At 38.4% G+C, this 12,500-nt stretch overlaps 1 long non-coding RNA gene across 1 annotated transcript in view; it reads left to right on the top strand.

Moving 5' to 3' along the window:
* Positions 1-12,500, top strand: part of LOC139761237 (uncharacterized) — a 581,791-nt gene that overhangs the window by 138,994 nt on the left and 430,297 nt on the right. The gene's annotated exons all lie outside the window — the stretch shown is intronic.

The raw sequence follows: 12,500 nt of genomic DNA, 5'->3' as shown, positions 1-12,500 counted from the left end.
TATATATATATATTTTTTTTTTTTATACTTTGTCGCTGTCTCCCGCGTTTGCGAGGTAGCGCAAGGAAACAGACGAAAGAAATGGCCCAACCCCCCCCCCCATACACATGTACATACACACGTCCACACACGCAAATATACATACCTACACAGCTTTCCATGGTTTACCCCAGACGCTTCACATGCCTTGATTCAATCCACTGACAGCACGTCAACCCCTGTATACCACATGGCTCCAATTCACTCTATTCCTTGCCCTCCTTTCACACTCCTGCATGTTCAGGCCCCGATCACACAAAATCTTTTTCACTCCATCTTTCCACCTCCAATTTGGTCTCCCTCTTCTCCTCGTTCCCTCCACCTCCGACACATATATCCTCTTGGTCAATCTTTCCTCACTCATTCTCTCCATGTGCCCAAACCATTTCAAAACACCCCCTTCTGCTCTCTCAACCACGCTCTTTTTATTTCCACACATCTCTCTTACCCTTACGTTACTTACTCGATCAAACCACCTCACACCACACATTGTCCTCAAACATCTCATTTCCAGCACATCCATCCTCCTGCGCACATCTCTATCCATAGCCCACGCCTCGCAACCATACAACATTGTTGGAACCACTATTCCTTCAAACATACCCATTTTTGCTTTCCGAGATAATGTTCTCGACTTCCACACATTTTTCAAGGCTCCCAAAATTTTCGCCCCCTCCCCCACCCTATGATCCACTTCCGCTTCCATGGTTCCATCCGCTGACAGATCCACTCCCAGATATCTAAAACACTTCACTTCCTCCAGTTTTTCTCCATTCAAACTCACCTCCCAATTGACTTGACCCTCACCCCTACTGTACCTAATAACCTTGCTCTTATTCACATTTACTCTTAACTTTCTTCTTCCACACACTTTACCAAACTCAGTCACCAGCTTCTGCAGTTTCTCACATGAATCAGCCACCAGCGCTGTATCATCAGCGAACAACAACTGACTCACTTCCCAAGCTCTCTCATCCCCAACAGACTTCATACTTGCCCCTCTTTCCAGGACTCTTGCATTTACCTCCCTAACAACCCCATCCATAAACAAATTAAACAACCATGGAGACATCACACACCCCTGCCGCAAACCTACATTCACTGAGAACCAATCACTTTCCTCTCTTCCTACACGTACACATGCCTTACATCCTCGATAAAAACTTTTCACTGCTTCTAACAACTTGCCTCCCACACCATATATTCTTAATACCTTCCACAGAGCATCTCTATCAACTCTATCATATGCCTTCTCCAGATCCATAAATGCTACATACAAATCCATTTGCTTTTCTAAGTATTTCTCACATAAATTCTTCAAAGCAAACACCTGATCCACACATCCTCTACCACTTCTGAAACCGCAACTGCTCTTCCCCAATCTGATGTTCTGTACATGCCTTCACCCTCTCAATCAATACCCTCCCATATAATTTACCAGGAATACTCAACAAACTTATACCTCTGTAATTTGAGCACTCACTCTTATCCCCTTTGCCTTTGTACAATGGCACTATGCACGCATTCCGCCGATCCTCAGGCACCTCACCATGAGTCATACATACATTAAATAACCTTACCAACCAGTCAACAATACAGTCACCCCCTTTTTTAATAAATTCCACTGCAATACCATCCAAACCTGCTGCCTTGCCGGCTTTCATCTTCCGCAAAGCTTTTACTACCTCTTCTCTGTTTACCAAATCATTTTCCCTAACCCTCTCACTTTGCACACCACCTCGACCAAAACACCCTATATCTGCCACTCTGTCATCAGACACATTCAACAAACCTTCAAAATACTCATTCCATCTCCTTCTCACATCACCGCTACTTGTTATCACCTCCCCATTTACGCCCTTCACTGAAGTTCCCATTTGCTCCCTTGTCTTACGCACCCTATTTACCTCCTTCCAGAACATCTTTTTATTCTCCCTAAAATTTACTGATAGTCTCTCACCCCAACTCTCATTTGCCCTTTTTTTCACCTCTTGCACCTTTCTCTTGACCTCCTGTCTCTTTCTTTTATACTTCTCCCACTCAATTGCATTTTTTCCCTGCAAAAATCGTCCAAATGCCTCTCTCTTCTCTTTCACTAATACTCTTACTTCTTCATCCCACCACTCACTACCCTTTCTAAACAGCCCACCTCCCACTCTTCTCATGCCACAAGCATCTTTTGCGCAATCCATCACTGTTTCCCTAAATACATCCCATTCCTCCCCCACTCCCCTTACTTCCATTGTTCTCACCTTTTTCCATTCTGTACACAGTCTCTCCTGGTACTTCCCCACAGAGGTCTCCTTCCCAAGCTCACTTACTCTCACCACCTTCTTCACCCCAACATTCACTCCTCTTTTCTGAAAACCCATACTAATCTTCACCTTAGCCTCCACAAGATAATGATCAGACATCCCTCCAGTTGCACCTCTCAGCACATTAACATCCAAAAGTCTCTCTTTCGCACGCCTGTCAATTAACACGTAATCCAATAACGCTCTCTGGCCATCTCTCCTACTTACATAAGTATACTTATGTATATCTCGCTTTTTAAACCAGGTATTCCCAATCATCAGTTCTTTTTCAGCACATAAATCTACAAGCTCTTCACCATTTCCATTTACAACACTGAACACCCCATGCATACCAATTTTTCCCTCAACTGCCACATTACTCACCTTTGCATTCAAATCACCCATCACTATAACCCGGTCTCGTGCATCAAAACCGCTAACACACTCATTCAGCTGCTCCCAAAACACTTGGCTCTCATGATCTTTCTTCTCATGCCCAGGTGCATATGCACCAATAATCACCCACCTCTCTCCATCAACTTTCAATTTTACCCATATTAATCGAGAATTTACTTTCTTACATTCTATCACATACTCCCACAACTCCTGTTTCAGGAGTATTGCTACTCCTTCCCTTGCTCTTGTCCTCTCACTAACCCCTGACTTCACTCCCCAGACATTTCCAAACCACTCTTCCCCTTTACCCTTGAGCTTCGTTTCACTCAGAGCCAAAACATCCAGGTTCCTTTCCTCAAACATACTACCTATCTCTCCTTTTTTCACATCTTGGTTACATCCACACACATTTAGGCACCCCACTCTGAGCCTTCGAGGAGGATGATCACTCCCCGCGTGACTCCTTCTTCTGTTTCCCATTTTAGAAAGTTAATACAAGGAGGGGAGGATTTCCGGCCCCCCGCTCCCGTCCCCTCTAGTCGCTTTCTACGACACGCGAGGAATACGTGGGAAGTATTCTTTCACCCCTATCCCCAGGGATAATATACATATATATATACATATACACACACACACACACACACACACACACACACGCACATACACACACACACACACACACATACATATATATACATATGAAAAATGTAAGAAAACAAACTTTTAGCTTGAAATGAATGAAAAAAATGAATGTCACATAATGGTTCAACCTCTGGCTATGGAAAAGGAAATGTACAATTTATTCACACAAACGTCAATAGCAGTTCTCATCAATTTCACCACTGTATCAATAAGCTTCAATGTCTAAGCTACATTTTTCTCCAACTTCACTATTTTCTTGTCAAAAACACCATGCATGAAAACTATCACTCCATTAACACAACTATAAACATTTACTTCCCCTTTAAAAGTTCTGGGGAAGTCTGTCTCGATACACTGCGGCGAGGCGACGCGACGCTGACACAATCACTGTCACAATATCACTTCTGCCTCCTCAAGTCAATCTCTCAGCCACAGTGCAGGCCTTCATCGTCGAAATCGGTCTTCTGGAGGTTACCGTTGTCGATGGGTGTGACCATGTCCTTGCTGGAGTTGCAGCCCATCCTCACCGTTTGCTATCTACGCGTTGCTAGCCGACCAGCTCCCTTCCGCCGTCTGGCTGGTGTAGGATTGGAATAGTATATATACCAAGTCGACCCATACGCATGTGGGTGGAGCCTGTTACGTCATTGACCCTCACAGTTTCCTTGCAACGGAGGTTCAGGGCCATGTGACGTCACAAGGCGGCCTGAGCGACCGAGTCCGTTTCCTGGAGTCAGAGTGGAAGTCATCAGTCACTTCAAAGTGACGAGACTTTCAGGAGACTGATCACTTTGTAAGTTTTCCAAGTAATGACATTATTCAAGCACATTATGTAATTTCTGAAAGTTTACATTGTATTTATATTTACAGTTATCATACATTGCAATATTTCCATAATTTTGTTCACCAGATAAAGAATTTTGCTATAATTTCAGCATATATATATATATATATATATATATATATATATATATATATATATATATATATATATATATATATATATATATATATATATATATATATATTCGCCATTTCCTGGGTTAGCAAGGTGGCGTTAAGAAAAGAGGGCTAAGACCAAGAGATAAAATCTTCATTTAGGCCCTTTTCTGTTCCTTTGTTTGGAAAAGTAAAAACAGTCGGGAATACTTTCCATCCACCAGCCCCCGTCCCTTTAAGTCACCTTTTACGACAAGCAGATATTCCAGTCTTTCGACTCTATCTAAAACCTTTTTCATGGATACGCAGTCGATAAGAACAACAGAATATATACGAAATCAGCCTTCATGATAGGTGAGGAAAGTAAGAATAGTTGATATGAGAAACGCAGAAGCGTTGATTTGAACGGTAAAGTGGTAAGGAGGCGCACATATGTATATTTGAAGCAGAAGTTTCTATTGAAGGTTGAGAGAGGTGTTCTGCGCGATGACTTTAGTGTGTCTGATATAAATCACTTGAACAACACATGTTGTCTAATTTTATTGTGGTGTATGTAGAGTATCTGTTTCTCACAATCTGCCTGCATGTTTCCAAGGTCCCTCCTCTTGTGTGAGTGTCTGTTTCTTTTTCGCTGAATATAAAGTATCTCTCTACAGTTGTTGAATCAACTGTTTACCATTATGAAGCAAACAGTGAGAGTAAACAGTGCCTGACTTTCTCCGTCTCTGGGGTTTACCACCATGACATTTGTGAGCATAGTCGCTGACAGGTGCGCCCATGCGTACAGTGTCAACTACTTTTTGCTAGTATGATAAATCGATGTACTTTGCCTAAGACAGAGCCCACTATATCATAGAAATCTAAGAGATTCGTTACATCTGACCTAATTGACCGAACTGACCTCCACTTAGGTATCTTCACCTCTATAGAAGGTTATCAAGATGCTTTCTGATTGCCTTTTCCATAACCTTATAGACCACATTCGTCAAGGACACTGGTGTGGAGTTCTACGCTTCTTTCAGATCTCATTGCTTTTAAATGGATTTGAAGTTTACCCTTTCCTATTCCCTTGTCACTCTGCCTCTCTACAGCGACATTTTGAACGGTATTTCAAGGCGATTTTCCAATGTACCTGCACACATTTCAGCACATACCGTGAAATTTCATCAAAGCCATCAGCCTTGTATGGGCTTAAACCTTTAAGCATTCTGTTGATATCTTTTCTAGATATCTCAGTGTTTCCCATAGCCTCCTTGCTATCATCTAACAAGTGATGTTTTCCGCTATGAGAACACATTTGAAATTATTATTCAGTTCTTCACACATCCCTATATCACCTGCAATTATTCTATCTTTAGAATTCTTTAACCTTATTATCCTTTGTTTGACTATCTGTTTCTGAGGAATAAATGAAAAAATTTTGGATTTTCTCCTGCCTTGTCCTCGATATTCTTTTGAAAATATCTGATTCTCCTTTCATATCCTACAACACTTCTTCCTTACTCTCTTATGCATTGAATAGGCTGGCTTGCTGGAGTGTCGCTTATATCTCCGCCACTGCACTTCTCAAAGCTCCTTTATTTCCTTCTTTTTTTTTTTTTACATCCTTGATGAAGCCATTCTTCCCTCTGTAGTAAAGGCTAGAGATTTCTACTCCTTCATTGTAAATGTCTCAGAATCTTTTACCGCAAGACCCTCATTCCTGGATACTGAACTCCATCTTCCTATCTATGTGGCCATAAAATTGATCAAGTCCAGAGTAATTACCATTTTATATCTCCTCTTTTAACTCCCTGGCCTACCACATCAACAAACTCATCGGAACATTATATGATCACCTTTTCTAATTAATGAATATGATAATTCAAATGTCCATGCTGATATGTGTGAAGATCTAGTAATGAGAGTGACTCGATTCCTGTCATGTTAGTGTGTACATTAACATCCTACTCATATAGGAAAATCTGTAAACACTTTAGGAACCTTTGTCTCCATGATCCCTGTCACCGTGAGAATCTAAATGTCGTCAATTAACACGTACATGCTTTACATTCTCTGAGAAATGCGTATCTTATTGGTTCATTCACCTTCCTGATTGTCTCCTCGTTGTTGTCATTATATGTTTGGTCTGCAACGTTATGAGTATTATCCCTACTCCTCCCAATATGTATTGTCTGCATGGGCTATCTATTTCTTTTTCCTTTTTAAACTTAAGATTATATCTTATTAGAAGACTCTATTCTCCTCGTTTGTCTTTTCATTCCCTCTTCGCTGTCATGAACCCTTCTGGACAGCAAAGATAAAAACCTATTTTCTTTAGCAATCTTTGTTACCACAGTTCCAACAATTCCAGATTACCACGGTTCCAACAATTTCAGTTTACGCTTATACGATCCGTGTGTGTGTGTGTGTGTGTGTGTGTGTGTGTGTTTGCAAAATAAATATAGGGGGGGTGGGAGGGGGGAGAGTTGCATTATAATGTAATTTTGCAGCTCTCTAGCACAAGCTGCAAATAACCTCCTAATCGCAAATATCGCTTTCAGCATTTTCACTTTGTCCTGATTATTTATATTTCTGTTAAATAAAATACTGCCCGTTATGTAGGTGTCAGTTATCACCGTCTTCCGCTCAAACCACTCTTACCTCTTTTCCTTGTTACCCAGTCACAACCTCACATGACGGCCACTGCCAGCTCCCGCTCCCCTATCCCAGGTAATTAATGAAAGCTTTGAAGTACCGAATCAATATTCCCTTGGTTCATAACTCGTTTAAAGATACGATTGACAACGCTGACTGTCCCAACTGGAAGTGAAGGCGGTTATACATATATATGTACCTGTATAAGTATGTATGTATTTATGTATGTATGTATGTATGTATGTATGTATGTATGTATGTATGTATGTATGTATGTATGTATGTATATAAAAAGCCTCTTAAGTAAGTGACCTTACGGAAATCAAGCAGATATTACAGAACTAAGAGTTCATACTAGTATTTAAGTAACTAATTATATGACAACCTAAGTTCAAGTTGGGGTTGGATATTTCCACGATTTGGATAAGCCGGTTTGTGAGATGCAGCTACGATATCAAGATGGCAGATATACAAGAAAGTATACTTAGTAATAACTGTGGTTTACAACTTTATACATTATGCATTTAATGATTATTAGTTACATAAACATAGATTCTAAGATTAAACAAACCTAAGTTAAAAGCGAGATGGTCTTGTCTTGACTACATTGAAAAGATGCAGTTCCCTTAAAACAGTAGAAGAAAAGGGTAGCAGATCAAATGCCCTCTTCCCACTCTCGACTCCCTCCGGCAACACGCTGTGTGGGAAACAGATAGAACAAAATGCCTTTTAAGACTAATATGCCTGAACGTATGTCATGCACTCCATCACCAAAGATATGCATCCCTTTGTTTTGTGTTATAAAGATAAAAATTAGCAAGGATAAACTTTGAGCTCTAACCTCGCGACTTACCATGTCTATATCACTCCTGATGTGGAAGGATGATGCAATAATTCCTTCTTGTTCTCTTAAAGCAGGCGGCACGGTTTAATCAATGTAAGAGACAAAAAATCCCGAACAATTAGAGTTGCACCTCATATAATCTGTTTTCATTTTCTCTTACATTTACACTAATTAGCATATCATGATTTTCTTTCTCCGTCTTTTGGCGCCCCCAAGAATCTATCGTCTCCGAGAACCACCTGGTCAGCCCAGGACTTGAGTCAGCACTGCCTAAAGCAATGTTTTTCAAACATTTTTTTATTGCGACACAATCTGATTAAACGTCTGTTGTACCTTTCTCCCTCCGGTATGAAAACTTATTACCAATAAATACATACATGTACACCTACACACATTCATACATATTCATACATATATGGATTCAAAATAACTGTATACGTTGAAAGTGTGCTAATGTAAATTTTATCGATACATTATATCATTACAAAATATGTATAACTGCTGTGCAAATTGCAACAAGCAGAGAAAAATAGTATGGGAGTTACCAGTTCAGTGTACACGTCTGGTGTGCTTGCTTCATACTAGTTATTGGCCTAGTCTCGTTTGCAGGAGGATAACGCCACACACATGTCAGCTGTAGGATTGAGTCGGTTTATTTCTTTGTTTTTAAGCTTTGTCAAGGTTGAGAAACCAGCTTCACACAATTACATAGTTGTGAAAGGTATCAAAATCAAGATACTTTCCTAACTGAAATGTAGATATTCCTTGGAAACAATTATTCAAAATGATGACAGAGATAATGTCTTGTGCCTGATTCTTGATGATGTATCATTTGTCAGATGAAGAAGCTCATCTTATTGATTAGGAGCTAGGTTTTGCCCAACAACAGTCTCTGATCTTTCAAAAAACGTAAGGATCTTTTATCCAGAGCTTTTCTCTCACATCTTGTAGTTTTTCTTTAGGAAAACACTGTTCAAAATTCGTCGACAAAGAAGGAAGGTGAAGCTGTATATCGCACATAATTTTCTACAGATTTTCTCCACTGATGCTGTTTTCCTCCATAGGCTGAAAAAGTATTAGGAACATGTAGTAAACAGGACGATCAATTCCAAGTTTATCTTGCCACAGCATTATTGCTTTCTTAAATGTTTCTATTCCCTCATTGCGTCGGAATACATCGTTTTCTTTCCCTTGCATTTTCAGATTAAGTTCATTTATCTTTGAGAAGATGTCTGCTATATATGAAAGATTCCGGATCCACTCATCATTGCAATCCAAGTCTGCCATGCCGGATTTTTTTCCCCAGAAGGAAATATATAATTGCATCCCTAGGTCATATACCCTGTTGAAATTCTGCTAAGCGTAAACCACCGAACTTCTGTATGATACAAGTGTGAGTGATCAGCTCCCGTCTTTAGGCACAACAATTCAGAGAACCGACTCTTAAGCAAACTTCCTTTGATATGGTGATAACTTTCACCCTCTCATTCAAAATTCCTCTAAGACTGTCTGGGATACCTTTGGTAGCCAGCGCTTTGCGGTGGATGAAGCAATGTTTCCAAGTAATGTCATTACCAGCTGCCTCAGATGTTTTAGTCACAGCCCCACTGTTTTTACCACTCAGAAGTACTGCTCCATCAGTCGTAAATCCTTTGCAGTTGGCCCAGTTCAGTTTATATATTTTCCAACAACAGTCATTTGACACTCTGTATATCTCTGATCCCGATGTAGGCATAAGTAAGATTAAAGAACATTGCAAGTCTTCCAAAAAGTCATCTTTTCATACGTATCTCACAGGAACCAAGGGTATTTCACAGTTAGATGTATCAGGACTTTTGTCAAGCTGAATAGCAAATTCTCCAGCAGATTGTAGACGTAACACCAGGTGAAATTGTAAATTTTCCGGAATATCACTTATCCGCCGTGACACAGTGGTATCAGTGAGAGGGGACACATCTCATCTTCTCTTCCTACTTTTCGTCAAGAACAGCACTCAATATATCCACAGCGGATGAGAAAATAAGTTTCTTAATGTATGTATATGGTACTTTCTCTCTTGCAGTGCGATAGGAGACTTCATATGACGTCATTTGTGCTTTTGGCGTTGAGTTGTTGATTTTCTGAGAACTTTCATTTGACATCTTCATTTGCTTCTTTCTTCTCTGGAAATACTGGACTGTTTTTCCAACGGGGTCACCATGCATTTTCACAAGATGTCTTCTTAATTTTGATGATTTCAAACTTAAAAGAACTTGATTGCAAATCATATAATGTTGCCTTGGTGCTCCATTTTAATGTTCACACCAGATAAAACCATACTTCCAAAATTCTTGGCTGGCGGCTTGGATATGAGGCTGATGAAGATGAGGTTTCTCCCACGCTCGAGACACGCCTCTCCACCTGTGTATGTTTATCAAGTGCTGCACACGTAGTGTTTGACGACTGAGCAGCGACTTGACTACACTTAAAAAAACGATCAGTTTGTCAAAGCGTTAGGCATAACGTCAGGCTGAAAAAAGGCGCAACGTTCACGCTCACATAAAACAAACGGAATTGAGGATAAGTTTCTTTCTGTGGCGAAGGAAGATTATTTCTGAACGCATACAAGTCCTCTCTCTCTCTCTCTCTCTCTCTCTCTCTCTCTCTCTCTCTCTCTCTCTCTCTCTCTCTCTCTCTCTCTCTCTCTCTCTCTCTCTCTCTCTCTCTCTCTCTCTCTCTCTCTCTCTCTCTCTCTCTCTCTCGTATATTAAAGACTACTTGTGGATTACTACTATGATAATGATGATGATAATGGCTATAATATCATCATAACATTATCATTATTATAATGATAATAATTATTATTATATTCATTGCTCTTTTTATCATCATTAGCATTATTATTATCATTACTATCATTATTATTATTATTATTATAATTATTATTATTGTTATTATTATTATTATTATTATTATTATTATTATTATTATTATTATTATTATTATTATTATTATTATTATTATTATTATTATTATTATTATTATTATTATTATTATTATTATTATTATTATTATTATTATTATTATTATTATTATTATTATTATTATTATTATTATTATTATTATTATTATTATTGTTATCATTATTATTATTATTATTATTATTATTATTATTATTATTATTATTATTATTATTATTATTATTATTATTATTATTATTATTATTATTATTATTATTATTATTATTATTATTATTATTATTATTATTATTATTATTATTATTATTATTATTATTATTATTATTATAGTTATTATTATTAATATTATTATTATCATTATTATTATCATTATTATTATTATTATTATTATTATTATTATTATTATTATTATTATTATTATTATTATTATTATTATTATTACTATTATTATTATTATTATTATTATTATTATTATTATTATTATTATTATTATTATTATTATTATTATTATTATTATTATTATTATTATTATTATTATTATTATTATTATTATCATTATTATTATTATTATTATCATAAGCTCAAGGGTAAAGGGGAAGAGTGGTTTGGGAATGTCTTGGGAATAAAGTCAGGGGTTAGTGAGAAGACAAGGCAAGGGAAGGAGTAGCAATACTCCTGAAAGAGGAGTTGTGGGAGTATGTGATAGAATGTAAGAAAGTAAATTCTCGATTAATATGGGTAAAAGTGAAAGTTGATGGAGAGAGATGGGTGAGTATTGGTGCATATACACCTGGGCATGAGAAGAAAGATCATGAGAGGCAAGTGTTTTGGGAGAAGCTGAATGAGTGTGTTAGTGGTTTTGATGCACGAGACCGGGTTATAGTGATGGGAGATTTGAATGCAAAGGTTAGTAATGTGGCAGTTGAGGGAATAATTGGTATACATGGGGTGTTCAGTGTTGTAAATGGAAATGGTGAAGAGCTTGTAGATTTATGTGCTGAAAAAGGACTGATGATTGGGAATACCTGGTTTAAAAAGCGAGATATACATAAGTATATTTATGTAAGTAGGAGAGATGGCCAGAGAGCGTTATTGGATTACGTGTTAATTCACAGGCGCGCGAAAGAGAGACTTTTGGATGTTAATGTGCTGAGAGGTGCAACTGGAGGGATGTCTGATCATTATCTTGTGGAGGCTCAGGTGAAGATTTGTATAGGTTTTCAGAAAAGAAGAGTGAATGTTGGGGTGAAGAGGGTGGTGAGAGTAAGTGAGCTTGGGAAGGAGACTTGTGTGAGGGAGCACCAGGAGAGACTGAGTACAGAATGGAAAAAGGTGAAAACAATGGAAGTAAGGGGAGTGGGGGAGGAATGGGATGTATTTAGGGAATCAGTGATGGATTGCGCAAAAGATGCTTGTGGCATGAGAAGAGTGGGAGGTGGGTTGATTAGAAAGGGTAGTGAGTGGTGGGATGAAGAAGTAAGAGTATTAGTGAAAGAGAAGAGAGAGGCATTTGGACGATTTTTGCAGGGAAAAAATGCAATTGAGTGGGAGATGTATAAAAGAAAGAGACAGGAGGTCAAGAGAAAGGTACAAGAGGTGAAAAAAAGGGCAAATGAGAGTTGGGGTGAGAGAGTATCATTAAATTTTAGGGAGAATAAAAAGATGTTCTGGAAGGAGGTAAATAAAGTGCGTAAGACAAGGTAGCAAATGGGAACTTCAGTGAAGGGCGCAAATGGGGAGGTGATAACAAGT

This window comes from Panulirus ornatus, chromosome 39 (assembly GCF_036320965.1).
Source record: "Panulirus ornatus isolate Po-2019 chromosome 39, ASM3632096v1, whole genome shotgun sequence".
Lineage (NCBI taxonomy): Eukaryota > Metazoa > Arthropoda > Malacostraca > Decapoda > Palinuridae > Panulirus > Panulirus ornatus.
The sequence above is the reverse complement of the archived record's forward strand: the minus strand, read 5'-3'. Positions and strand labels throughout refer to the sequence as shown.